At 41.1% G+C, this 11,179-nt stretch overlaps 1 protein-coding gene across 1 annotated transcript in view; it reads right to left on the bottom strand.

Annotated features, from left to right (window-relative positions):
- LOC122787953 (troponin C-like) overlaps positions 1 to 5,335 on the bottom strand; it is a 743,205-nt gene extending 737,870 nt beyond the window's left edge. Inside the window, exon 1 of the mRNA XM_044054879.1 lies at positions 5,252 to 5,335. The gene's annotated coding sequence lies outside the window, so the exon portion shown is untranslated. The remainder of the gene's footprint in view (positions 1 to 5,251) is intronic.
- Positions 5,336 to 11,179: the final 5,844 nt, after the last annotated feature.

Below are 11,179 nucleotides of genomic sequence, written 5' to 3'. Positions count from 1 at the left end.
TCCCAGGATCAGTGGTGGCTCCCCCTTTGTGGAGTGGGATAACTATTGCTGTGCGCCATTCAGTGGGCACAAAGCCTGACGTGAGGCTATGATTGAACATGGTGCTTAGGTGGGGAGCCAGTTCGTTCTGAAGTTCATGAAAAATGCAGCCTGGGATGTTGTCTGGTCCCATGGATGCTGTGTTTCTGGCTTTAGAAAGTGCAGCTTTTGCCTGCGTAGTTGTGATTACAGGGACTCTGCATTCTTCCTATATAAATATGGGCCCTTTACTGGGTGAGAGGGGGGTAAAGTTAGCACTGAACCTATCTGCCAGGATGTTGGCAATATCAGTTGGTTCTGTAATTTTCGCGCCATTGTGCTGTAACGCAGAGCAGATTAGGGTGTTGCCATTGAGATTCTTGACATAGCTATAGAATGCTTTGTGGTTATCCCTAGAATCAGTGGCAATTTTGTTTTTGTAGCTAGCTTTGGAGGCTCTATAAGGGATCTCAGCTTTTTACTGAGGCTGACCAGGGAGCTCCTCCACTCATGGGATTTTACTCTCTTTTGCAACAGTTTCTTCCTTCTGTTGTAGAATTTGTTTCTGGCAGGGGACCACCAGATTGGCTTCCTTTTTTGGAGGATAGTGTCTTGGTTCTACTTGGGATAGCACGATCCATGCACTCGTGTAAGTGCTTATAGAGTGCATTTGTGTATGATTCAGCAGTCCTAACTGTAGTGTCCATCTGCATGGGTATCATGAAGTTCGCCACTTCTGTCTTAAGAAGCATGAAGTTGGCTTTGGAGAAATTTTTTACTGTGCTTTCCTTAATGGGGGATGGGGGCAGGATGTGGATATCTAGGGTGATTAGCTTATGGTCGGATCTGACCAACGAGGAGTTGACTTCAGGTGTGGAACACAGGTCACTCATGTTGGTAATGACTAGGTCTAGGATATTGTTGCCCTGGTGGGGGTTTGGATAAGTTGATCCAGGGCATTGGAATTTATGAATTTCAGAAAGCGTTAAGTGAAGGAGTTGGTACATGAGTAGTTTTCCCAATTAATGGTGAGGTAGTTGAAATCACCCATTATTAGGGTGATTGATTGAAAACTAATGTTTTCCAGTATATCAAGGAAAGAGGAGTGGGTATCCTGGGGCATGGTGGCGGATCTGTAGCAAGCTACAATTTGGATTGTAGTTTTGCCCAGAGTTAGTTGCACTTAGACAACCTCAGGAGCATTATGCTGAGCAACTAGCCTGGAGGTGTGGATATCCTTAATGAATATGGACACACCTCCACCTTTGGTGTTCCAGTCCAGGTTAGGTGGATGAAAAGTGTGGTACGAGTTATAGCCTGGTAATGCAGGGGTGCTCTCTGGAGCCTTGAACCAGGTCTCAGTCACTGCACAGATATCAATGTTCTCTATTTTAAGGAGTGACTCGAGTAAGTGCATTTTGAAATTTAGACTTCTAGCATTGAGTAGCATTACTCTCAGTTTTTGCTTCGCTGTTCCTGTTACGGTGGTGAATTTGTCATTTGAACCTTGCCTAAAAAAGGCACTATAGGGGTGGCAAGAGCCTTAGGCAGTATCCGGAATCCCAGGGTTGACAGGTGCAGGCCATCTCTGGCAAAGCATCGTGGTCTGTCGACCATGTTGTCCCAGGCAGACACATACCAGATCCCTTTAGAATGACACCAGAAGATTAGCCAATTGTTAAAGTCAATCATTTTGTCCTTGTACCGCGGTATCATTTTGGGCGATGGCAGGATGCTATTCGGGGCTAGGATCATACGATTGGAGAGCTCTTCCATGTCTCTTTTCATGTAGTCCAGGGAGGTACATCTCAGGTCATTCACACCAACATGGACAATGAGAGAGTCATATTTGTACTTGTTATGGAGGGACCTTAGTGCATGGAGTATGTGGCGGATCCTGGCAGCTGACAGTAGCCTTCTCCTTGTTTAGCCTGGTGAGTGGGACATCATTGTGCCTGACTATACAGTCACCTATGACTACTGTGTTGGGTGCGTTGTTTAGCCTTATGAGCCGTGGTTGAGTGGCATACTGAGTCTGTGGGCTATGTGTCATTTAGGTTGTGACGGGGGGTGGAGGTTGCTTGTGTTTCTGCTTCGGAGGTTTCTGTTGCTTGAGCAGATTATTATTGAGAGCCTCCGCGAATGTTTTTGTGTTTCTATGTGTGGATTTTGGTGGTGTAGGTTTAGTGGGATGAGTGTGGTGGGGTGCAAGTGTTTACCTTCTCCTCTTGACTGTCAAGTTCAGTCTTGGTTGGAAAGCGCTTTTCCTCCAGTTTGGCTAGATAAGTTCATCTCTCACAGGTTGTAGTGTTGGATGGTAGGAAGAGAGGGTTGTCTGTGTACAAGAGGCAATTGCTACATTGCTCCAAGATGCCCAGATTCATCAGATAGACAGGAGAGGACACTGGGAGCTGACCACTGGACATGCCTGAATAAAAAACTATTTTCCTCTAGACAAGTGAGGAAAGTGAGTACAAGAGCCTTTTTTTCTCTAAGCAAGTGAGGAAAGTAAGTACAAAAACTGTTTTCCTCTAGGAAATGAAGACGGTTGAGTGTTGTAGTAATTTGTAGCTTATTTACTGCTTGCGAGTTTTGAACAAGTGCTGAGCACAAATAAGCAAATTCAATTGTTTAAACTAAGAGTCTGTATCTGAACTAGACTAGTTACAGGAAAGAAACAAGTGCAAATGCGGGCTTTTAAATCAGAAAGTTGAAAGAGATGGAAAAATTGCCCAAACGGCCAATAACTACAATTTCTTGGCCAGAAACCACTCCTTATGTGGTAGATAGGTTGCCTAGTGCTTAACACTCCCACTGATAAGCTACCAGGCTTCCCTCCAACACAGACAGGCTTGGGGGGCCCAGAAGCTTAAAAACAGACTTGGATATAGCAAATCTGTATCTGGACTAGACTAGTTAGTTACAGGAAAGGCAGGAAACAGGTGTAATTTTTTTTGTTACAGTTAAGCAGAACACAGGGAGTTCTAGCAAAGCTTTTTTTTTTGTAAAGGAAAGGGAGAGAAGAGAGGAGAAAAGAATTCATGGTTAGGAAACTAAGTGGGTTGGCCTTCTCAAATGTTCTCTCCGTATTAGGTAGAATGAGCTAATGACACTAGACTGGGGAGGAGTGTCTCAAATCAAATTTACAGTAGGGGCGGGCAACTCCAAAGCTACCAAGTATAACACCAGGACACCAACAAGGAGGGAGAGTTGGGAACAACACTAAAGCTACTAGCCTACACTCTTTTAGACAGTAAACACTACAGAAATGTTTATGACAGCAGAAGAACAGCAGTGAGCCACAAAATGAAAGTTTTAAAAAGATAAAGGAGCAATGAGACTGTACAGAAAGCTTTTAACTGCAAACAAAACAAATTTTGGGAGATGAGGGTGGCCATACCTCTTAAGTATACCTTATTTTGACTAATGTTCCTCATTTTGAATATTGAAAAGTTCATGTTCTTCATTGGTCCACATTAAAAGGGTCTGTCACACTTTCAGTATTAAGAATTTTTCTATTATTCATGGTAAATAATATGTAATAATATTCATTAATCAAAAGATCATTTTGTAAGTACAAAATAACACATTTTAACCACTGTGTAAGCCATATCTCTCAATCTCTTTGTGCAAGAAGTCTGGACAAAGCCAAATATAACGGGGTGGGGGGGGGCAAAAATAGTATCAAATTTTAAATACTGCACTTACAAACTTAGAAAGCTCCTTTTTCTGAAGGATATGAAGTCTGAAATCCACAAATGTCTGTCATTATTGACTCCAATCACCAAAAAACACAAATATGAGGCACAGACCAAAAATATGAGTAAAAAATCTGGACATTCTGCGAAAATCTGGAAAGTTGAGAGATGAAAATCCTGTAAGCTTTTTAGATGCAGTTGTTAGTAAACCATTAACAAGTATTCCACATTTTGCCCACTAGTTGCACCTTATGCAATATAGCCTTCCAACTTTTGGGAGTGGAAAGTTGAGAGCTGGGGGGGTCTTTAAAGTAAAGGAAAGCCTCTGCATTAATATTGCTTTGTTCATTGTATAGAAAGGTGCATACGCACTCTTCCCATTTTCCAAAAGAAAACAAAATAAGAAAGTGACTCGCACCTCTCGTCTGTTACTAATTTTTACCTAGATTTTTTGCTCTGTGTCTGCTAAAAAAGCTCAGTTTCTGTAACAGTCCCCAGTTTTGTCCTATACCTCAGATATGCTGGCTTTGTAACAAAAACAATGAGGATTAACATCATCATCACAAGTAGGGTTGCCACCTTTACAAATGCCCAAAGTTGGACATTTTTGGTAGAAATGTGAGATTTTGCAGGGTAACACATAACCACTGCCAGTGCAAAGGACAGAACTTCACTTTTTGCCAAAATAAAAGCTTATTTTTGTAACATTTGAGTTGCTTATGCTATTCCATACAATATTTGTGTGTTCCAGATAAAAAAAATAACTGTATTATGCAATGTTTAAAGAAAACTTAAGAAATATATTTTGTCTTAAAATCTCAGGACATTTGCCATTTTTAGTATTTTTTTTTTTTTGCAGGACACAACTGCCTAAAGTGGGACTGTCCCTGGCAAAGAGGGTCAGGTGGTAACCCTAATTACAAGACTATAAAGAATTAACGTGGAGCGGCTGACATTTTACCTCATCCAGAAGCCACGCTGTTCTGTTGTCTGTCCTAATTCGAGGTTACATTTCCGCATAACCTCTTGTTGCCTGCCGTGAGTAATGTACAACCAAAAAAACACTTTGGCAGAAAGGCGATACGTAATTGCACTATTTATACACTTCAAAGGCTACACATTTTAGGTATTCATGTTCGTTCAAATTTACACTCGCTCCAGCGTGTATACTTCTCTCAGTGCCAGAAAATCGGGCAAAGCCTAACATAATGCGGGACAAAGGCCTAAAAACAGGGACAGGTTTTAAATATTGCCCTTATAGCTTAGTTGTATTAGCATGCATTTATTTATAAAGTCTGAAACTCAAATGTATATGTCATTTCATTTGTGAATTATTTCAGTCATCAACGATTTGCCAGAAAACCACAAATTTCATTAGGAACAAATTAAAAGTCTGTGGCAAAAATGTGGACAGTTTGCGAAAATCTAGACAGTTTGGGGGCATACATTAACAATAAAACTAATTTCCCAACCTTAAACTACAATATCGTGTACAATAAACAAGCTAGCATCCGCAAACAGTAACTAAAACCCACCTGTTAGCTAACACCGACGGGTCGAACCACTGTTCAGGTAGGGAGAATCACTCCAAGTCGTCTGCTCGCAAATCCCTACACTCAAACTTCCCGCCTTGAAGATGCGGAGCACGTGACACTGCTGGAATAAAGTTATCTGTCGATAGTGCTTCGAAAGAAAGGGAACTGTTACAGATTCAAACGTAGTGGAATTCCACTTTAATGCACACAGGTGTCAGGATAACCACGTAAGTATGTGCACAAGATAAAAATTGTTTTCTTTATGCACTAACAGAATATTAGTTTCCCCATGTGTCTTTGTTTCCTGTAAAACTTGGGAACAAAACCAAGTATAATTAGAGACAGAAACCCAAATCAGGACACTTTTAAAGTATTGGCGGACTTAGATAGTTGACTAAAATGATGTGGTTATGCACTGTTTTAAGGAACTTAACCCTCCTTGTAATAGCGCTCAGCAGCTTTTCTCCAAAATCAGGGACAAATATCCAAAACTAAGGACATTTTTTTAAAATATTGACATTATTCACATAGTTGACAGAACGAGGGGATTTGTGCTACTTTGCAGTTAGTTATGAACAAGAAGTCTCGAGACCATTATTACTTATAGAATGCACGTTAAAGCTGTATAAAGTAGGAAAAAGAACAGTGCCTCTTACGTAAAATGGAAAGTTTTAGGGATACAGAGGAAAGTTTAGGGTGAGGTTTAGGGATCGAGAGTTAGGGTTAGGGACAGAGTTTGGGGGTTAGGGAAGGTGTGTTTGCAATATAGAATACAGCTAATCTCCAACAGCAGGGCAAGTAACAAACACTAGAATAACCTTGTGCAGGAAGCCATCAGCAGAAAGATGGAGGACGTGTTAAGATGTTAATGAAATCTGTAAACATCTATGTAGGCCAAGCAGAATAAAACATCAAGGTTAACAATGAAGTCTCCATATACCAGGGAAGCAAGCGGCCACACATGCTTCCATTCTGCAGTAGTTCTACAGCTTCATAAATGTATAAGGAATGGTAGGTGTTTTTTATCAATACAAAATAGCAACCATCAAGCTCTAGAACAGTTCCTTGCAAGAAAATACAGGTCAAGACCAAACACAAGGTCAGAACCAAGCTGGCAAACATTTCCTGCAACAGTCCAGTATAGAAACTGAAGCTCCAGGCTACCAACATTCAGAAAATACCTTTGTAAAAAGCACAAGGTGAGTAAAAATATATTCCTTTAATTTACATCTATGGTTCATTTTTTTTAATTTACATCTATGATTCATTTTTTGTATACTTCCTTTTAACATAAGTCCTTATAGTGTAGTGGCATTATTGGGGCTGGACACATTTACATGGTGTCAGTTACTGATAGGACACATAATTCATGTTTGTATCACAGGAAGTAGGATACACGAACGAGAGTACTTTTCCATTATTGGGGCAACACATCTAAGGAGCACTTGCAATGTTAGCACGTGGTCGCGCACTGATGCGCTGATGTGGGTACACCCTTCACTGTAATCCTAACTGATTGCTACAGAAATCCTCAAACTTTATGAGGAATGGACCCAAATATTGTTCAAAATAACATGGACATGCTGTGAAAATATGGACAGTTGACAAGTATGCTGATTGTTTAAGGAAATCCATGTAGAATGTCAATATTTATGGTAATATGCGCACAGTAGTTAACATTTTGAGGAATATGAACTGTTTAAGGGCCCACAGGAGGTGGACACAGTATCATTCAACCCATTCTACTCCCCCGGAGAGCTGCCTGTTGTGTATTTTGTTAATAAATATGGGAACATGTCAATAAAGGCACAATATATAAAGTCATTACTAAGACAAATCCGGTAGGTTGTCCCTGAAAGTCAAGGACAGTCTGGAGGTAGTGTCCATGGACCTCTTTTTCATTGTGGCTAAAACAAACTGCTATTATAACTCTTTCCACAGCTTTCATTGTGTGATTGAGTGTATTCACGAAGTACAAAATGCCTTTGAGAAAGAAAGTACTTTTCCGATGTTAGCCTGATAACAGAAAGTAGTCATTAGAACTGTTGCCCCGTTAACGGAAAAGTACCCAAATGAGTTTCACCTGCATGCTATAACTCTGTCTGACTCTAAACCAGTCACAAGCGGAGTCCCACAGGGCTCAGTCCTGGGACCCCGCCTGTTCGGTATATATTTATCCGAAGTACAGGCAAAGGCAGAGGGATTGTGGCTAACCAAGTTCGCAGATTACTGTAAATTGGGTGGAATAATTGACTCTCCAGCTGACACAGACATCCTGTAAAAGGGTCTCACAGAAACAAACACCTGATGTCAAAGTCACGGCCTCAAGCTAAATGCCAAAAAATGCATAGTAATCTCATTTGGGAAAAACAAAGTACCTACAAACAACCACATAGATGGGAATCCACTAAGTACAGAAGAAGTAATTAGGGACCTGGGTACCCAAGTAGATAGCATGCTCTCCTTTGATAACCACATAGCCAAAACGGTCAGGAAATCCTTCTATGTGGCACACCTGATCACAAAGGGTTTCTCATCCAGATCCAAGGAGGTGATTGTGCCCCTTTACTCCTCACTCATTAGGCCCATAATAGAGTACAATGCCCCATTTGGGATGTACCTCACTAGACACCTGCAACAACTAGAAAGACCATAGAAGTACCTCACTAAGAGGATTAAGGGCCTTAAACAATTACCCTATGAAGCACGACTAAAAAAGCTCCAGCTCTTCTCAGTCACTTACTGTCTGCTCAGGGGTGACCTATGCCTGACCTATAGGGCCATGTCAAACCCTGAACTAATGGACATGCTTCACCTCAAAAAAACGAGATCCCTCAGAACCACTCGTTCTAGCGACTTGAACCTATATACAACAATAAACAGGACATGCTGGAGGGATCGATTCCTGTCCCAGTGACTCCCCTCACTCTGGAATAGAATCCCAATCCATATTCGACAGAGCTCCTCTCTGACCCTCTTCAAGAGAAATCTTGATGAGTTGATGGGTAATCGTAAGTTCTACCCTGGGATCACTTCAGAAGCCCTGCTGACAGAGGCCCAGGTTACTAATCTAATGGGGAGGCGAAAGCCATCACTCTGTGGCTAGGCTTATAAATGCCCATGGGCAGATAGCCTAGTACTTACCTATGAACCTATAAGTAACCATCATCAAAACCCAGTATGCACTTAAAGCAATGCAAAATAGACCTTTCATCCCATTTGTAATGCCTGTTCATAGAAGCAGGAGACACAGAGCCTTCCAATTAAAAAGCACTATTATACAATGACTCCCTATTACTATCGGAAAATGTGCACGCTGATTGGCCCAGCCCAACAAGCGTGCCCATTGTAAATCCCACAATATACCAATGGAAAAAGGTCCGGTCGCCCAGACTTTTTTCTGTTGGTATAAAGTGCCCCAAAACCTTTTTTTTTACAGTTAAAAAAGAGAGAGAGAGAGAGAGAGAGAGAGTAAACAGAGCAACAGAGACTTTCTTTTCTCCATTGCTTCCGTTTGAAAGCATTGATGTACTGGGTATGCGTGGGAATGTAAGTCCCATATGCATGCTCAGTACATCAAAATGAACAAGCAGTATACCACAACTGGTGGAAGAACAGTAATCCGCTGTTATACAAAGACATTATTTAAGAAAAGTAAGTATTTTTTTCTTAAATAATGTCATTGTATAATAGCAATAACTGACTCCGTGGTTGTGGTGTATTGAAGATTTACCCACGGTTGCCTTTGCTTAATCACACCAACCGTGGGTAAATCTTCAATATACCACACCAAGTCATCGGTTATTTCTTTATTATACAATGACTGGCCATAAGTATTCCAAAACGAGTATGCTGATTGAGCAACCTAACCAGTATCCCCATTGTAAATTGAGTATATACCAATAAAAAAAAGTCTGGTCACTCGGACTTTCTTCCATTAATATATGCTATTAAAATTTTAATATTCATTAATTTTTTTTTAAATAAACTTTCAAAAAACGGAGACTTAAAGCTAACAAGAAAGATGGGAGAGAGACCAATACAAGGATAATCAGGTACGTTATACAAAACTGGAAAAACAGACCTGATTACCCTTATATTTTCTATCTCTCGTCTCTTCCATTCATTTGAAATCTCTGGATTTCATTGTTTTAATTTTATATATATATATATATATATATATATATATATATATATATACTTTATTCAGCTGTTCTTACTTGCTGCTCTGCATGCTGTTATCTGTTCAGTCGCTCTTAGTCTGCACTTATTACTGCTTGTTAGTAGCCTTCTAATTTAATGCCTTCTGCACTTGTTTTTTAGTCATTTGTTAATTTAATTGTATTTAATTAAACTGTATTTGCTGTAATATTGCTACACATGTGTGCTAGACTGCACTGCATTTGGATTGTATGTACTGCGGTTTTAGCTGCTTTTCTGTAAAAAAAATAAATTCTGGGCTTGTTTCCTGCCTTTCCTGTAATTAGTCTAGTCCACCAGGGCAGTTTGTAAGCTCCTGAGCCCCCCCAAGCCTTTCTGTGTTGGAGGGAAACCTTCTAGCTTATCAGTGGGAGTAGTAAGCACTAGGTAGCCTATCTACCACAGAAGGAGAGTTTTTTGGCCCAGAAATTATAGTTTTTTTGGCCATTTGGGAAACTTTTCCATCTCTTTCAACCTTCTGATTTAAAAGCTTGTGCTTGTGCTTGTTTCCTGCCTTTCCTGTTACTAGTCTAGTCCAGGTACAGATTTGCTGTATCCAGGACTCTTTGTAAGCTTTTGAGCCCCCCACGCCTTTCTGTGTTGGAGGGAAGCCTTCCAGCTTATTAGTGGGAGTGGTAAGCATTAGGTAGCCTATCTACCACAAGAGGAGTGGTCCCTGGCCCAGAAATTGTAGCTATTGGCCGTTTTGGGCAGTTTTCTTCCATCTCTTTCAACTTTCTGGTTTGAAAGCTGCACTTGTGCTTGTTTCCTGCCTTTCCTGTAACTAGCCTAGTCCATATACAGAGTTGCTGTATCCAGGATTGTTGGTAAGCTTTTGAGCCCCCCATCCTTTCTGTGTTGGAGGGAAGCCTTCTAGCTTATCAGTGGGATTGGTAATCACTAGGTAGCCTATCTTCCATGGGAAGAGTGGGTTTTGGCCCATAAATTGTAGTTTATTGGCCGTTTAGGCAGTTTTCCATCTGTTTCCACTTGCTGGCTTAAAAGCTTGCGTTTGTGCTTGTTCCCTGCCTTTCCTGTAACTAGTCTAGTCCAGGTACAGATTTGCTGTATCCAGGACTCTTTGTAAGCTTCTTAGACCCCCAAGCCTTTCTGTGTTGGAGGGAAGCCTTCTAGCTTATCAGTGGGAGTGGTAAACATTAGGTAGCCTATCTACCACAAGAGGAGTGGTTCCTGGCCCAGAAATTGTAACTATTAGCTGTTTGGGCAGTTTTTTCCGATCTCTTTCAACTTTCTGGTTTAAAAGATGCACTTGCGCTTGTTTCCTGCCTTTCCTGTAATTAGCCTAGTCCAGATACAGAGTTGCTGTATCCAGGACTGTTAGTAAGCGTTTGAGCCCCGCAAGCCATTGTGTGTGTTGGAGGGAAGCCTTCTAGCTTATCAGTGGGAGTGGTAAGCACTAGGTAGCCTATCTACCAAAAGAGGAGTGATTCTGGCCCAGAAATTGTAGTTTATTGGCCGTTTGGGCAGTTTTTCCATCTCTCTCAACTTTCTGGTTTTAAAGCCCATGTTTGCGGTTGATCACCACCTTTCCCGTAACTAGTCTAGGCCAGGTACAGATTTGCTGTATCCAGGACTGTTTGTAAGCTTCTGAGCCACCCAAGCCTTTGAGTTGGAATAGAGCCTTCTAGCATATCAGTGGGAGTGGTAAGTACTAGGTAGCCTGTCTACCACATGAGGAGTGATTCTTGGCCCAGGAATTGTAGTTTA

The sequence above is a fragment of the Protopterus annectens genome, chromosome 13.part0, assembly GCF_019279795.1.
Source record: "Protopterus annectens isolate FY-2018-M chromosome 13.part0, PAN1.0, whole genome shotgun sequence".
In the NCBI taxonomy this organism is placed as follows: domain Eukaryota; kingdom Metazoa; phylum Chordata; order Ceratodontiformes; family Protopteridae; genus Protopterus; species Protopterus annectens.
The sequence above is the reverse complement of the archived record's forward strand: the minus strand, read 5'-3'. Positions and strand labels throughout refer to the sequence as shown.